Here is a 14049-nt window from a genome sequence, read left to right as displayed (position 1 = left end):
AATTACAAACAATTTATCATATTTTTAGCATAATAAACTTGTTCACATGACATATTTCATTCTTAACTACAAATACATGTTACTGTTATTTAATATTTAAACAAATAATGTTCAGATTATCTTTTTGATCAAAGCAAAAATATTTATAAAGTCTATCAACAGTATAACAATTTATCTATTTTTTACAAAAAATAAACTGCTAAAAGCATATGTAGTATATAATATATAATAATTTGTACTTAAAATTATATATATATTATTCTGTTTATTTGAATATAAACAATCATGGAAATCTTTTAATATAATTTATTCTCTACTACTTAAAATCAAACTATATCATATCATATATTGCTAATATAATTTGTGCAATTACCTAACATTATTACAACTTTTTACTGATTACATTACACTATAATATTTTTATTGAAATGTTATTAAATTTTACGGAATTATAATATTTTGTGTGATTTTCAAAGATTACAAAAGATTGATTTTGCTTGAACCAGTTCTTGAATCAGTTTAATCACAGTTATATTCTGACAATAATAAAGGAAACATTTGATAAATTGGCCAGGACAATAAGAAAAACTAGAAAATTTACAAAAATTCTCAAATAGGCAATACTTTAAGTGTTCTTGTACTTTGTCCCTTTCACACACCATTGGAAATTAAACCTTACGGTAGAGTCGACCTTTCTTTAGAGGCTTCTCATCCGTCTCAATATGTAAAATGTTAAAATCCTTCCTCTGGCGACAGCACAATCGATTAAAAATATATATATTTGATAAAATGGTCGAGACAGTTTAATGTTTTAAATATTCACTCCGCCATACGACTGTTATTTCCTGATGGTATGTGAAAGGGACAACGTGAGAAGATGCTTTTTGAAGTATTGTCTGAGAAGTTTTGTAAACTTTTTTATGTTTAAAAAAGAAAATTATAAAAAACTTCTTATTTGTTAAATAATTACAATTCTAATTAAAAACGTTAAGATTTTAATATTTTCACTCATTTGCTATGAATTCTAATGAACCATTACATACATACATAATAACGGATCAGTTTTATAAAAATTGAGTGTCTCCATTAATTAAGTTTACTATTAAGTTAATTAATAACTAATTAATTAATTTTAAAAATAACAACCCAGATAAGGAATACTTTATAGGAAACCAAATAAAACGAAGATATAATAGAATATATTAAAATACAAGTTATACTAAACACGATTAAGAAAATTCATTAATGAGCATTAAATTTGAAGTATAAGCACCACTACCTAATGTAGGAATTTTATAAACTCCAGGTCTTTCCAATAAAAGGTCATTACTGTTGTTTGTTGATAACCTCCTGAGATTGGGTTGGGTTGGGTTGACGTTTGGCTTAAACAGAACCTTCCTTTCTAAAGATTTTTGTTAATTTGATGGATACATGACCCAAGTATGGCTGGTACATGAGACATGTATCCATGAAATTAGCAGAAATCTTTAGAAAGGAAGGTTCTGTTTTAGCCATACATCCCCACCCCATCTCAGGAGGTTATAAGTATTACATTTTGTTAATTTGAATAAATAAAATAACTAATAAATAAAAATAATTTATTTTTAAGTAATTATTTGAAAAACTCAAAATATAACATTTTATATATAAACAATTAAATTATTTAATAAATATTTTATTTATTTATTCTCATTAAAGAATATTTTTAATCAGTATAAATTAATACAATGTAAAATATGAAACGATTTCTTGTATTAAAAATATAAAATCTCAAATAAAAGAAAAATTATATCATAATTTAAATTAATTATAATAAATCTTTGGCTCCTATCCTTTTGTAAATCCCTCTACTTGACATTACTTCTATGCTTTGCTGGAAACTCAGTGGGGAGTAAAATATTACAATAATACTTTTCAACGATAAAAACCCGTAAGAGATTAAATTATATTTAGAAATTAAATTTATAATTATAATCCTATTATAATATATTATTAATTTATTTAAGTATTTAATGTCTAATTAGGAAAATGATAATTTAATTATAATAATAAGAACTACTCCCAAAAATACATAAATAGAAGTGTAAAAAGAATTATTTTTAATAAAAATTCTTGATAAAACACACTAACCTTAAGGGGGGAAGAAGGGAGACTTCTAACCAAAAAACATAAATTGATGCCATTATATAGATGAGAATTTTCAAAATTTTTTTCGCAATTTTTTTTATTTGGAAATGCCAAATAAGCCATTATTATTATTATGAAAAAATCAGAAGAATTATTAGTAGTAAACGAAATAAAAAGCATAATATCAGGAAGCGAAAAAAATTCACTTCCCTTCTCTAATCACTACACAGGATATGGCGTAGTTTTCTGTTGAAAATCGATTAGTATCTAAAGATTGTTGTGAAATACGTAATTGGATATTTCGACACGTAAATCCCTAATGTATTCTTCAATGTAAAGATTTATTAACTGGCATAGATGTGTACTGTAAGCGCTTACAACGTTAACATTACTCAGTCATTTACTACACTGTTCTATAACTAGAAAGTTTAAATGTGCTCACTTAGTCATAAACCACTAACACCAACAGGTTTCAAAGCTTACACATTTTAAAAAATAAAGATTTCTCGTTAGTCATTATCAAGGCCAAATACGAGAAGGAATTGTAAACCTTTAATAATGTCCGCTGCATTCTAGTAACTTGTGTAAACCTGGTTATCCCCTTTTTCCGCCTACACTCGATGATAATAATTATATTATTATTAATAATATAAAAAAGAAAACCATTGCATAACAAACCTGCTCTTTTCTTAAATGTACTCGTTTTATATTCAGCCTAATTTAAGTTATAATAATTTTTCTATTCATTTTCCGGATATTTTTATACATGTTGCCGGCGATATCCAGATCAACGTCAGTGTGTTCTAATCACAGTTAATTTGATGACGTCACTATTTCGTAAATCGTATCTCAGGAATAACTGTGACGATTTTATTTGTTTATTAAAGTCGTATCGAGGAATTTTCGGGAAAATATGAAGGAATTTCGAATTTCTCCGTTGACAGAAATGTAAGGCCGTTGTAGTACGTTTCGATAGGATCTATTGTTAATCGTGACGTAAAACAATTTTAAAAAATGCTTGTAAGTGAATGGTAAGAAGCTATAATTACACGACAGTAATTTGAACTCGGTTACCTCACGCAGAAGCGCGGTTTATCTAAATAAATGACGTATACACACGTTTCTACAACACGGTAGAAACAATTTAAAAATTAAAACACGTCCACGATAATACAAACAAAGCAGTTACAGGATTCTCTTTAATACCGTTTTGTGTGAGACTAACGTAAAAAATTGCTACACTTCGCTTATCAGATGAACCACAAACATAATCTTCAATTTTTTTTTTTTTTTTTTACCCTTTCTCCCACAAATAGAATTCCATAACGCGAAAAGGTAGTTTTAGGTGTGGTGCTCGCCTCCTCACCTCATTTTTAATGCCAATGTCTGGGGTTTTTTTTTTTTTACCTGGGCGAATGATCCGGCCCTCGCAGATAGAGGCCGTAATCCGGATACATTTTTAATGATTAATGTATAGCCTACACTGTTCGTATTTTACCTCGTTCATCATTGAAACCGCTTGAAAACGAGTACCAATATGGTGTAAGAGGACACCTACATCCTGTGCTTTCACACAGTTCTGTTTTTAAAAGCTTAATCGTATTACAACAATCCATAAGAGCAATATTTAACAACGATTTCTTTATTACAACAAGCGAATGTCTTCATTTCCCCGGCAATTTCTTCCCGATTGTAATGTTTTACGCTGGAGTGTTGGGTTTCAAGTTCAACTTTGAAACTAAATATAATTTCATCATTTTTAACGCCAACTCTGGTTACATTTGTTTATTTTTATATGTTAATAGTTGTTACAGAAAACACAGAGATAGGCGTCTACCGAAAGTAAAGATATCAGGATACGCCTAATCTAACAACAAATGGAATTGGGTGGCATTTTTGTCCCACGCCAAAATATGGATGAAAGATAACCGATTTAATATCTTTATCACTGAAAAATATCGATTTATTATCAGCGATAATAAACTCTGCATTTTGCAAAAAACTGCGACAGTAACAGCAAACTTGTTTACAAACAATCTCTACAAATTACTGTTTTTTTAAAAAAAAATAAATTATACACCAGTTATAAAATACGTTAATGTTTACTATAAAGATTATTTTTATAAAATTTACTACACTTATTTCTTTTTAAAATAGTAAACAAAGAAAAAAAATCCAAGGTAATGTAACGCCTACATAGCATCAAATGCTGACAACCTCATTCGTAGTCTCTATACAAGGCAATAGTAAACATAACTATTTAAATATCGAGAAAAAGTTAAAAATTACAACTTTTAGTACGTATTTTTTCCCACAGATTTTATTTACAGATTTTTTCACGCAACGAGATAAAATTCGCAACCTTTAAACACCAGAAATGAACTGTGAATGCCTTTTATCAGTTCACAAGCGGCACACAATGTAACCTATTGTTTGATACACTACCCAATCGGATCTCGATGGAAGAATATATATATTTATACATGATTTATGGTCGAAAACAAACTTATCAGATAAATTTTTAGATTTAGTCCGATAAAATACATCCCTACGCTTTGTTTTGCCATGGACAGAAATCAGTATCGATTGTATTCTGATGGGGAACAGATCAAAATTACGAAACAATTTCTAATGGTTGAAGGAAGTTTAGAACAGTAAAATTTCAGAGGCACGAGCCCGTATAAACAATTTAGAAAAGTGACAATTACTAACAATTAAAGTACGCGCATCCATCAGTTTCGTTTAAAAGTTAAGATTAAAATGGTGGAATGCCTACCTGGAGCCATGGTATCGGATATTTCTGATGTTATAAGTTGATCTGACTGGTGTATGTTCAAGCAGCGATCAACATCTAACCCGGGCTGAACGCCTACATCGACCGCCCAGACTGAACTGAGTGGGTGTTTGAATATGTAGGCACCTGTAGAATTCAACACAGTTCTTTTCGTGTTATAATATTTAAATATATCATAAAATAGAACTTTGAATCGAAATAGATATTTAAAAAATGTATATATATATACGTATTTCAGTAGTTAATGTAATCGTATGGAACGGTAAGAGTGACCTGCTTTGTGTTTATAAAAATTACACTTTTATACGATTATTATTAAAGAATTCTCGAAGTGCATGAGGTTCTAGACCGCGTAAAGAGTAATAAGTAAGCTGCGAGACTTGGCAATATACTTTCCTCCCCCTTTTTTTGGTGCAACGTTAGAGACGACGTTACCGACAGACATACAAACACCTACATTTAATCACGCCGAAATTAGAAAAATTCCGGTTTAGTGCCCATTTAAAAAACAATGATACGTGAGCTCGCAACGATGTATACGTAAGTACAAAGGAGGAAGGAATTCGCGTGTAGCGTGTATTTACTATTCTAGTTTGGTCTTAACTCTTTTGTTGGGCGGTGGGAAAGTCCGATAATGGGAAATATTTACGAAACAGACTTTAGAATGGTTAGAATTAATGATATTTTAGTTTTTTTTATATCCTGCCGTGATATTCTTTGATGCACGGAGTGAGTGGGTAGGACGTATAAAAAGCCATTACGTTGGCTTCGAAATTGAGAAAACAACCTTGAAATGTATTAGAAAGAACAATCTTTTCAATAATCCCTTAGGCGGGCAAACCCAGACAATTAGCCTAAATTCTTTATTTATTTATTTTACTTAAGTAATTTACAAATTCGATTGGCTACACACGAATTGCGTTAGATAACGACAGCGAATATTTAATGGCAACAAACACCATTTGCATAATCTCTCGCTCGGATTGCTTTACGCGGCTAAAGAAATCGCAAGAAAACAGATCTTATAAACAGTAAAAGCTGCCAAAGCCGGAATCGCACGGTAGCGAATGTTTTTCCGCTTTTGTCAGGTTTTACAGCGTCCGTAGATGATGTTTTTGTTGTTACACAACCCTCATAAATAGTGTATATACAGTACGATAAAATCTATAATATATCAATAGCACGTAACTTATAATCCTCTTAGGCTATCAAACATTTAACTTCAGTTTCCTGCACGTTACATACAAGGAAAAATGATTAAATCCTCGATAACGACTATAAAAAAAAGCCCTTTGGCATCGGTTATTTGCATAATTTACACGTCTAGAAATTTTAAAATATATGCATTAATTATTAATTATATTCACGTGACGTTAATCTAGTAAATTATGGTGATTTCTCTCCCTTCGAAAATCATGATATTCAAGGAATTTCGCAACATATTTCACGCTTTCTTTACAAATGCTAATTACACATTTATTAAATCAGAAACGAGCAAAGTGTACATTCATCACACGAATAATTTTCTATATCATTTTGTGTTTTAATGAAATTCGTTGTTTCCACCAGTTACTTGGTTATCCGAAGTTCACGTCACTATTGTTTTCTATTGTTAGTTAACATATTTTTCGTCTATTTCCATTTTTAGTTGGGTTTATTGCGTTTTAGATCTCGTATGACAATATTGCATAGCGAGTGGCAATGACACTACGAGTCAAATAACTGAAAGCTAACCCCCAACAATGCAGAAACCGTAAAAATTCGCAGGAAACTGGTTCGAAATCCCATTTTTTACTTTTCCGGCTGTTATATATTATAACAGGAGAATCGGTCAAAAACGACCCCCCAGATTTTCACATTTTTGGACCTTGAAACGTCGAGAAATGCAAAAAAAAAAAAAAAAAAAAAAAAAAATTCGGGGAGTTTATTCTGTATGTATGGCTGTTAGTGTGGGAATAGCACGATTTTGTTCGCCCTGTTTGAAGGTTAATAACTCTTGTCCCTTTTGTCGATAATTTCTGAAATTTTGCAGGGAGGTTTCTTTATTAGGGGGATTGATGCTATTAAATTTTGGCGAGTAAAGGTCGACCGGATGGGGAGATAAAGGAAGTCGTGTGTACTCCAGTAGGGTGAGACTTAATGACGATTTTACTCATTATTAGCATTTAAAACTTTTTATAAAAACCCTCGAAATTAAGCTTTTTGCCATTTTATAATAGTCAAAAATATAAAATACAATAACAAATGGCGCCATCAAATGATGCCGGAAAAGTTAAGCAACTCGTTGCTGGATTTTTATACATTAAAACAGCGTTGTAATTACGGATAAGGGAAAGAGAACAATATTCCAATTGTCTGTTCGCGTGTTTTAATGTAAACAGAATAAACCTCGCCTGTTTGCTCGGTTATCGAAATTACAACAATGAAACCTTTAGATGCAATTCCACGGTTTATATGGAATTTAAATCGGTTTCTGCGTGTATAAACCACACTGGAGTGGCACAAAACTTTAATTAATACCACACACCAGGCAATTGTGTTTCGATCAAATGAGCCTGGCGAGTGTAAATTGAGAACGTTATTGCAGCTTTCAAAGCAATCGAAGTTTCAATAAAAATTATTCACATGAAAACAAACCACACCCCCTAAGAGAACGGTATATTTAGCCCATTGCAAGATTATTCGTTCCAGTTTGCATGTAGGGGAGGGGGGAAAAAGGACAATTTAATTGTTTATTTCACAATGATTAAAGTTGAATATACCACAAAGTCACAAACGTGACGATCCACACGTCCTCCAAGATACAACTAGATAATGGAACGAGATTGCCACACATCAGTAACTACAAAAGCTTTATACAGGGAGAAGAATAAAGAATATAAAGCAGTGGGGAAATATCCGAGGTGATACATAATTGCACTTAAAAAAAAATCCTTTGTACTGTATTATCTACTGTATTTTCCCTCCACGCGGCTGATCTTCCTGAGAGCATTTTTTGCTGCAAGAATCGCTCTGTGTGATAAATTTCTAGAAAAACAAGACACCTTATCAGCCCATCAATTAAAATTTCTTAATAAACTGTAAGTAGCCTATTGTCTTTCAGATAAACGCAGTGATAAACTCATTTTCAGTTTTGCTTACTGCAGATTACAACTGCGGTGGCAACTTCGAATCGGGCATTACGCATTAAAAAAATTAATAATAATAATAATAAAACAAAAGTTTGAGATGTCCGCACCTATCAGTCGTTTATCTCAATTTTACATTTGTATATCGGAACTCCTGCTTATTGATAATACTTAAAAGATAATTCGATAATAATAATTAAAACCTAAAATTTATATTAAAAAATTCGAAAATGTAAAAGATCTACGGGAAATTCCTTACGTTTCCACTCGAAACAGCCTCTTGCAACTTGAACTTTCTTTTTTATGAGAATCCTCTCGACTACTCCGTAATAGAAATTTATGTACGTATATTCAAAGAATGGCAAATTTCAAAGGTTTCCATATTCTGCATTGGTTGCTATGACAATAACAGAGCCAAAAAGTCGATAACGACTGTCGTTCCATCTCGTGTGATAAAATTTAACTTAAAAAAAAAAAAAAGCACTGTCGTGCTGATGGGCCGAAGTAATTAAGGCCCTTAAACGACTTCAAAAATTCCAAACCGGTTCGGGAGCAGCTGTAAACCATACTTTCAAAACATGAAACTAACGACGTTCCGCGTTGGGAAACTGCACGTTTTTATGCAGAACTCTGCATAAAAAGAGACGAAAAACGACGAAATTAACGGAGGAGAAAAGTCCGAATTCGTGAATGCATTTCGCGTTAGCCTACGTTTAATGATAAAACGGAACGTTCTCGGGTATAACGTAAAATTGAATTTTTCCGCCATATTTTTTGCGTTAAAAAACTAAATTAATGGCTTCTAGAAAAGAATTAAATTGCTCACTCAATTCCGACTAGAAGAAAAGTGTTTTCGTTTGAAACTAATGCTGTCGTGATACACAAAATCGATTTTTAAGAGAACGTTACAGTGATTGATAGAATTTTCCCTTTCATGATAACGAAACACGAGGAAATACTTTATTACATTTAGGAAATGTGCGCCTATATAAGTTATATATATATATATATAGCATGCAAAACGTATAAAATCCTCTATTATTACACATGTAAAGTCACAGGACAGTATCATTTTTATGTCACTAAATAATTTATCTTCTAATAATTGTATTTACTTGAAACAATACGTTAAAAAAATATAAAATTTTCTTACCTGTTTTTGCTACAATATAAATCCCTCTCATCACTATATTAACATAATTAACAACAATTATTTTAATACAATGTACTATACACCAATACTAGAATTGACTAGAAAATATACAAATTTTGACAATTTAAAGTGTTAAAATCATTCTCTTTTATGTATTATTATAGAAAAAATCGAATCAATCAGTTAAATTCTAAGTTTTCTTCAAATATAACGTTAACCTCGCACAAACCTCCAATGAGAACAGTTTTATAAGGCTTCTTGAGGGTGCAATTTATCTAAAACTAGGAAAATTCGAGAAAAATACATCTATATAGCATAAAAACATGCTGAATAATCGCATAAAACGTAATGAAATGGCATCTTTTATGCTAAAAATAATTCAAATTTAATAAATTTAAATACAATAACTCATATATTCGCCTACAAATACATTTCGAAATTATATAACTCGTTAGCTTACCTAGTATATTTTCAGCGTGGTTTATTCGTTATTTCGGGGATAAGACCTTATAAAGTGTGAAGAGTCATGTGATTTGACGATATTGCACGTTGAAAAAACACACGCATACAATGTGCCGACCAATCACATTTGAGCTATCAAAGTGACCAAATAATAGGCGAGTAAATGCCCATATAATAAGGCAGCTGCCGTTGTTTCTTAAAGTTTTCGAATTACAAAGGAGGAGAAGGAGTACGTTAACGTTTCTTGGTAACACAAAAGAGGGGGGACGATTTCGACAGAAAACAAACCTATAACAACACAGATGATCTCATAATCGTTACAAATCTTTGCTTATAAGTTACGAAACACCCATACATAACTCCTAATTGATTGTTTTTTAATACAGGAAAACAGTTTTATAGTATTAAATAATATATATTAAAATATAAAATCGAAATTACCGGGATGCATTCTTAATCGTATTTTAATTTTGAAAAATCACACGTGGCTTCCGTTCCAGACCGGAAATATACAGTTAATCGGGACACCGTCCCCTAAGCTTCATATTTGGTCTCGATTTTCATCTCTCTAACTCATCGAGATTAACGAAGAACGGACAGACAAACGGAGAGACCACAGTGGGAACGTATAGGCCTGAAATTCTATCTATAAGCCCTGAGGGGCTCTAGATAGAGAGAATTTAACTCGATTTTCTTATCAAACAATAGTAAAACTGAAAAAATTCAATTAGGTCATACGACGAAAAAAAAAATATATAGACGAATTCTAACGCAATATATGATTTATGGGAGGAAACAAGACTAAATTAGTGTTAAAAACACTCATCGGTATGAAAATATTTATCTGTAACGAATAAATATTGCGAATTTACAGTTAACATTAGCGTAATTAATAACAGGAAGGGATGTTTAACACATAACGTGGGCATTATTTTAACTGGTGAAATTAGATTTAATCAATTTTCTACATTCGTCTCTGAGTTTTATCTCGTAGTTCTCACCATTATCCGGCTCTAAACGTGCTAAGTAATTATTATAAAAATTATCAACGAGAATGGTTGTTTAGAAACTTAAAGCGGTGTTGTGTGACATGAATAATTTATTACTTCACTCGCCACATTATGAACTCATTGAAGAGATTAAAAAGTTGATTCCGAAAGCGGAGAAATTAAATTAACTAAATCTTACTGGATGAAAATCCATTAAAAAAAGATTTTCGAGGGAAAGGAAGCGATATTTATTTAACTAATTGTAAATTTTAGGTACTGGGTTATACATCTGTGAGCAGAATATTGCCTACATTCAATGTGCTTAAAATAGGAATGAAAGGCGTAAGGGACGTATTTTTAAGAGTAATTCCTAAAAATAAAAAAACAAAACAGACAATACACATAATCTCTGTTTGGTTATCACTTGCCGTTTATGTATTTTATATTGCCCCATTACTACTTGTCCTTTATATATTGTATATTGCTCCTTATTACTACAGTACTTGCCCTCTATGTATTTTATACAATAAATACCAAGCATTGTGGTCAATAAAAAACCTCATTATATACAACTTCCGTTTCGTTTACTGCCAGGGAATATATTAAATTATTATTATTTATGATCCGAAGAGGAAAATTTGGGATAAGGATGATACACTAAACGAACCAGAAATCTATATAATAGAACCTTTAAAACATCCTTAATCCATGTGGCATAAAAAATAGAACACATTTCATTTCTATCGCTTACTAAATCTATTTGAAAAATTCGAAAATGTGGGCTTTTACTCTCTATAAGAATCCACATAAACTGAATTTTATATATTTATAAGCACGATTAAAAATATATAGGACCTAAATAACATTTCGCTAGTCTAGCCATTCTTCTAATGTTGATGACTGCAGCTCTTTGTTCCGGCGGCATCTGCTTTTTTTGACCTACTTATCACATAAAAATATATTGCCCATTAATGAATCAATGTGTACAGTTTATAAATAAATCAATATATTCATTAATCAATCAAAAAGTTTTATATTATAGCGCTCTTAAATAATCTAAATGTGCAGCTAAATTATTTACATCCGCTGTACTAGATTATGTGTTATATATTATGTCTTCAAAATTAATGAGAATTTTTTCCTGTTAAAAGTGTGTAGGACTACCCTTTAAAAAAATATGTTTACATAGTTTAATTAATGTGGTATGTGATATAAATTATGAATATCTAATCTCATAGCGTTTAATGAAATTTCTCTCTATATAAAAACGATTATTGAGATAAAAACAGATGAGAAAAACCAATTTATATAGAATTTTCCTGTTATTTCTCCTATGACAGCTCTATATATGCAACTAAGCTGTATATTTAGAACATTATTTTTCATATTAAATCATATACTGGAAGGGCAAGAATTTAATCTTGTAAGGCAGTAAATTAATCAGATTTTCGCAAATTCTACTTTGAAACAAAGTTTAACTATTAAATAACGAAACATAATGATTGTAGGAGCTTACAGGTTAAAAATAAACAGTTGTTTGATCTATTTTAGTTCCGAGAAAAAGAGGGAAACGGCAAAAGAAGAACAGGAAAATAAAAATAAAGATGTCAAACATACACAATTTAAGCGCATCTGCTAATTAAGAGAAGATTTCGTCCGGTGTTATTACTTCTAAACCAATCAAACAGTACATTTTAGAACGAATATTCAGCAAATACTTTCTGGATCTTGTAGGTGATGCTAGTAACTACTGCAGAATATTACGTCTATGAGTTTGGATATTTTTTTTCCGGTTATACTTTCTCTTTTTACAGGAAAATTCTGCACAAAACCTTAATTGATTAGGAACACAATAGAATTTTCGTAAGACGAATATCTGAATGACGTACGGGACAAAGTAATGATGATATTCTAGGAAGAATAACGTAAATAATTTAAATATTTCACATTGTCACATAAACTCTTAAATAATTTCTTCGACATTAAAAAAATAATAAAAATAATTTTTAAAACAACAACTCGGAGAGGTAATACACATGACCTATTTACAAATGCCAACTCACACGATAAACCTATAAATTAATATTACAAGGCAGAAAAGAGACCTTTTAGTAGGAAGGGAAGGGGGAAAAATCATTTATAAAGTAGAAGAATTGCTGAAATCTTAATAATTATCTTTTTAATCTGAATTTTATCAATGTACAATTAATTATTTCGCATTCATTATATCTCATAATTATGCAAAGAACCTGTTCAAAGACGTTACATATTTGACTAGTGGCTAAAACATAAAGAGTTATATTTTTGTTTATTTTTTCGCGTACAGCGCGGTGATAAATGTTAAAATTGCTTAATTTTATACAATTTTTTTTTAAAATTTATATCGACATTTCAGTAGAGAATCGTCCTAAGAATTCCCAGACGGATCACTTCCCCGATGACCAATTTATAAGGGAAACAAACAGCAAGCCGTTTGTCGTACAGGCGGTTATGGCATGGATATTAAATTCAATAAAAATTAGAAAATAAAACACGATTAAAATACAAAACAAAGCGTACAGATATTATAAAGTGGTGTAAATTCGATTGGCATCGAGCCAATTGTTTAACTAACGGACGACTTCAGGGACACAAGATAATTAGGAATGTGGCAACTTCAGCTTTTAAACGATCCGAAGCACACATTCAAATGACCATACCGTGTTTAATAATTGAAAAAAAAATGGCAGCTCGACCGACTTACCTCTTGATCGACAATAAATGAAAGTCAATGTTCACTGCGTAGGGGGGACTTTCCCGCTTCACCTTACGTCTTATCATAAAGCCATGAGCAGAGGGGCTTATTGTATTATTGTCTCTTACAAGATCACGAATGAATAAAACCCTAGCGTGGGGGAACCGTGAAAGCGACAATAGTGAACGGAAGAATCACACCCCCAACTTGGAAGATATAGTCATTGGATGTGTGCCAGAGTGAGAGCAGCTTAAAAGACGATCGACCAATCTTGGCTCCAAAAAGATGATTACGTTGCAGGAAAGAAAGATGAGGCGATCTGATCGATTGACCAACTTTCTTTTGGTAACCATTAAACGAATTTCGTATTCTGAATCGTCGATTTTAATCGCCCAGATATATTTAATCGAGCTTTTCTATTTCTGCATTATCGCACGAGAGAGATGATCGATAAGAATCGATCATCTTTTTCGATTTTTATAAAGCTCTTAACCGAATTCTCTACACTGCATTATCGTTTAATGAAATTGTTCGGGCGATTTTTATTGAATTTAGCGATGGAATCTAGAATTTTTAATCTAATCTTCCTAAGATACAATTTTTGTTTTCGAAACTATTTATTTATTTCTCCTACAAAAATAAAAATCGGAGCCGAATCTAAA

At 31.2% G+C, this 14049-nt stretch overlaps 1 protein-coding gene across 7 annotated transcripts in view; it reads right to left on the bottom strand.

Moving 5' to 3' along the window:
- raw overlaps positions 1 to 14049 on the bottom strand; it is a 57689-nt gene that overhangs the window by 28416 nt on the left and 15224 nt on the right. The window contains exon 1 of one of the 7 annotated variants that reach the window (XM_067264248.1): positions 13397 to 14018. The exons of 4 other annotated variants lie outside the window; for them this stretch is intronic. The gene's annotated coding sequence lies outside the window, so the exon portion shown is untranslated. Of the gene's footprint in view, positions 1 to 2805; positions 3364 to 4903; positions 5022 to 13396; positions 14019 to 14049 lie in introns of those variants that run through there. 2 more of the 7 variants (XM_067264244.1, XM_067264250.1) reach the window with 2 other exon arrangements.

The sequence above is a fragment of the Centruroides vittatus genome, unplaced genomic scaffold, assembly GCF_030686945.1.
Source record: "Centruroides vittatus isolate TY-2023 unplaced genomic scaffold, ASM3068694v2 contig_1832, whole genome shotgun sequence".
NCBI classification, from domain to species: Eukaryota; Metazoa; Arthropoda; class Arachnida; order Scorpiones; family Buthidae; genus Centruroides; species Centruroides vittatus.
The sequence above is the reverse complement of the archived record's forward strand: the minus strand, read 5'-3'. Positions and strand labels throughout refer to the sequence as shown.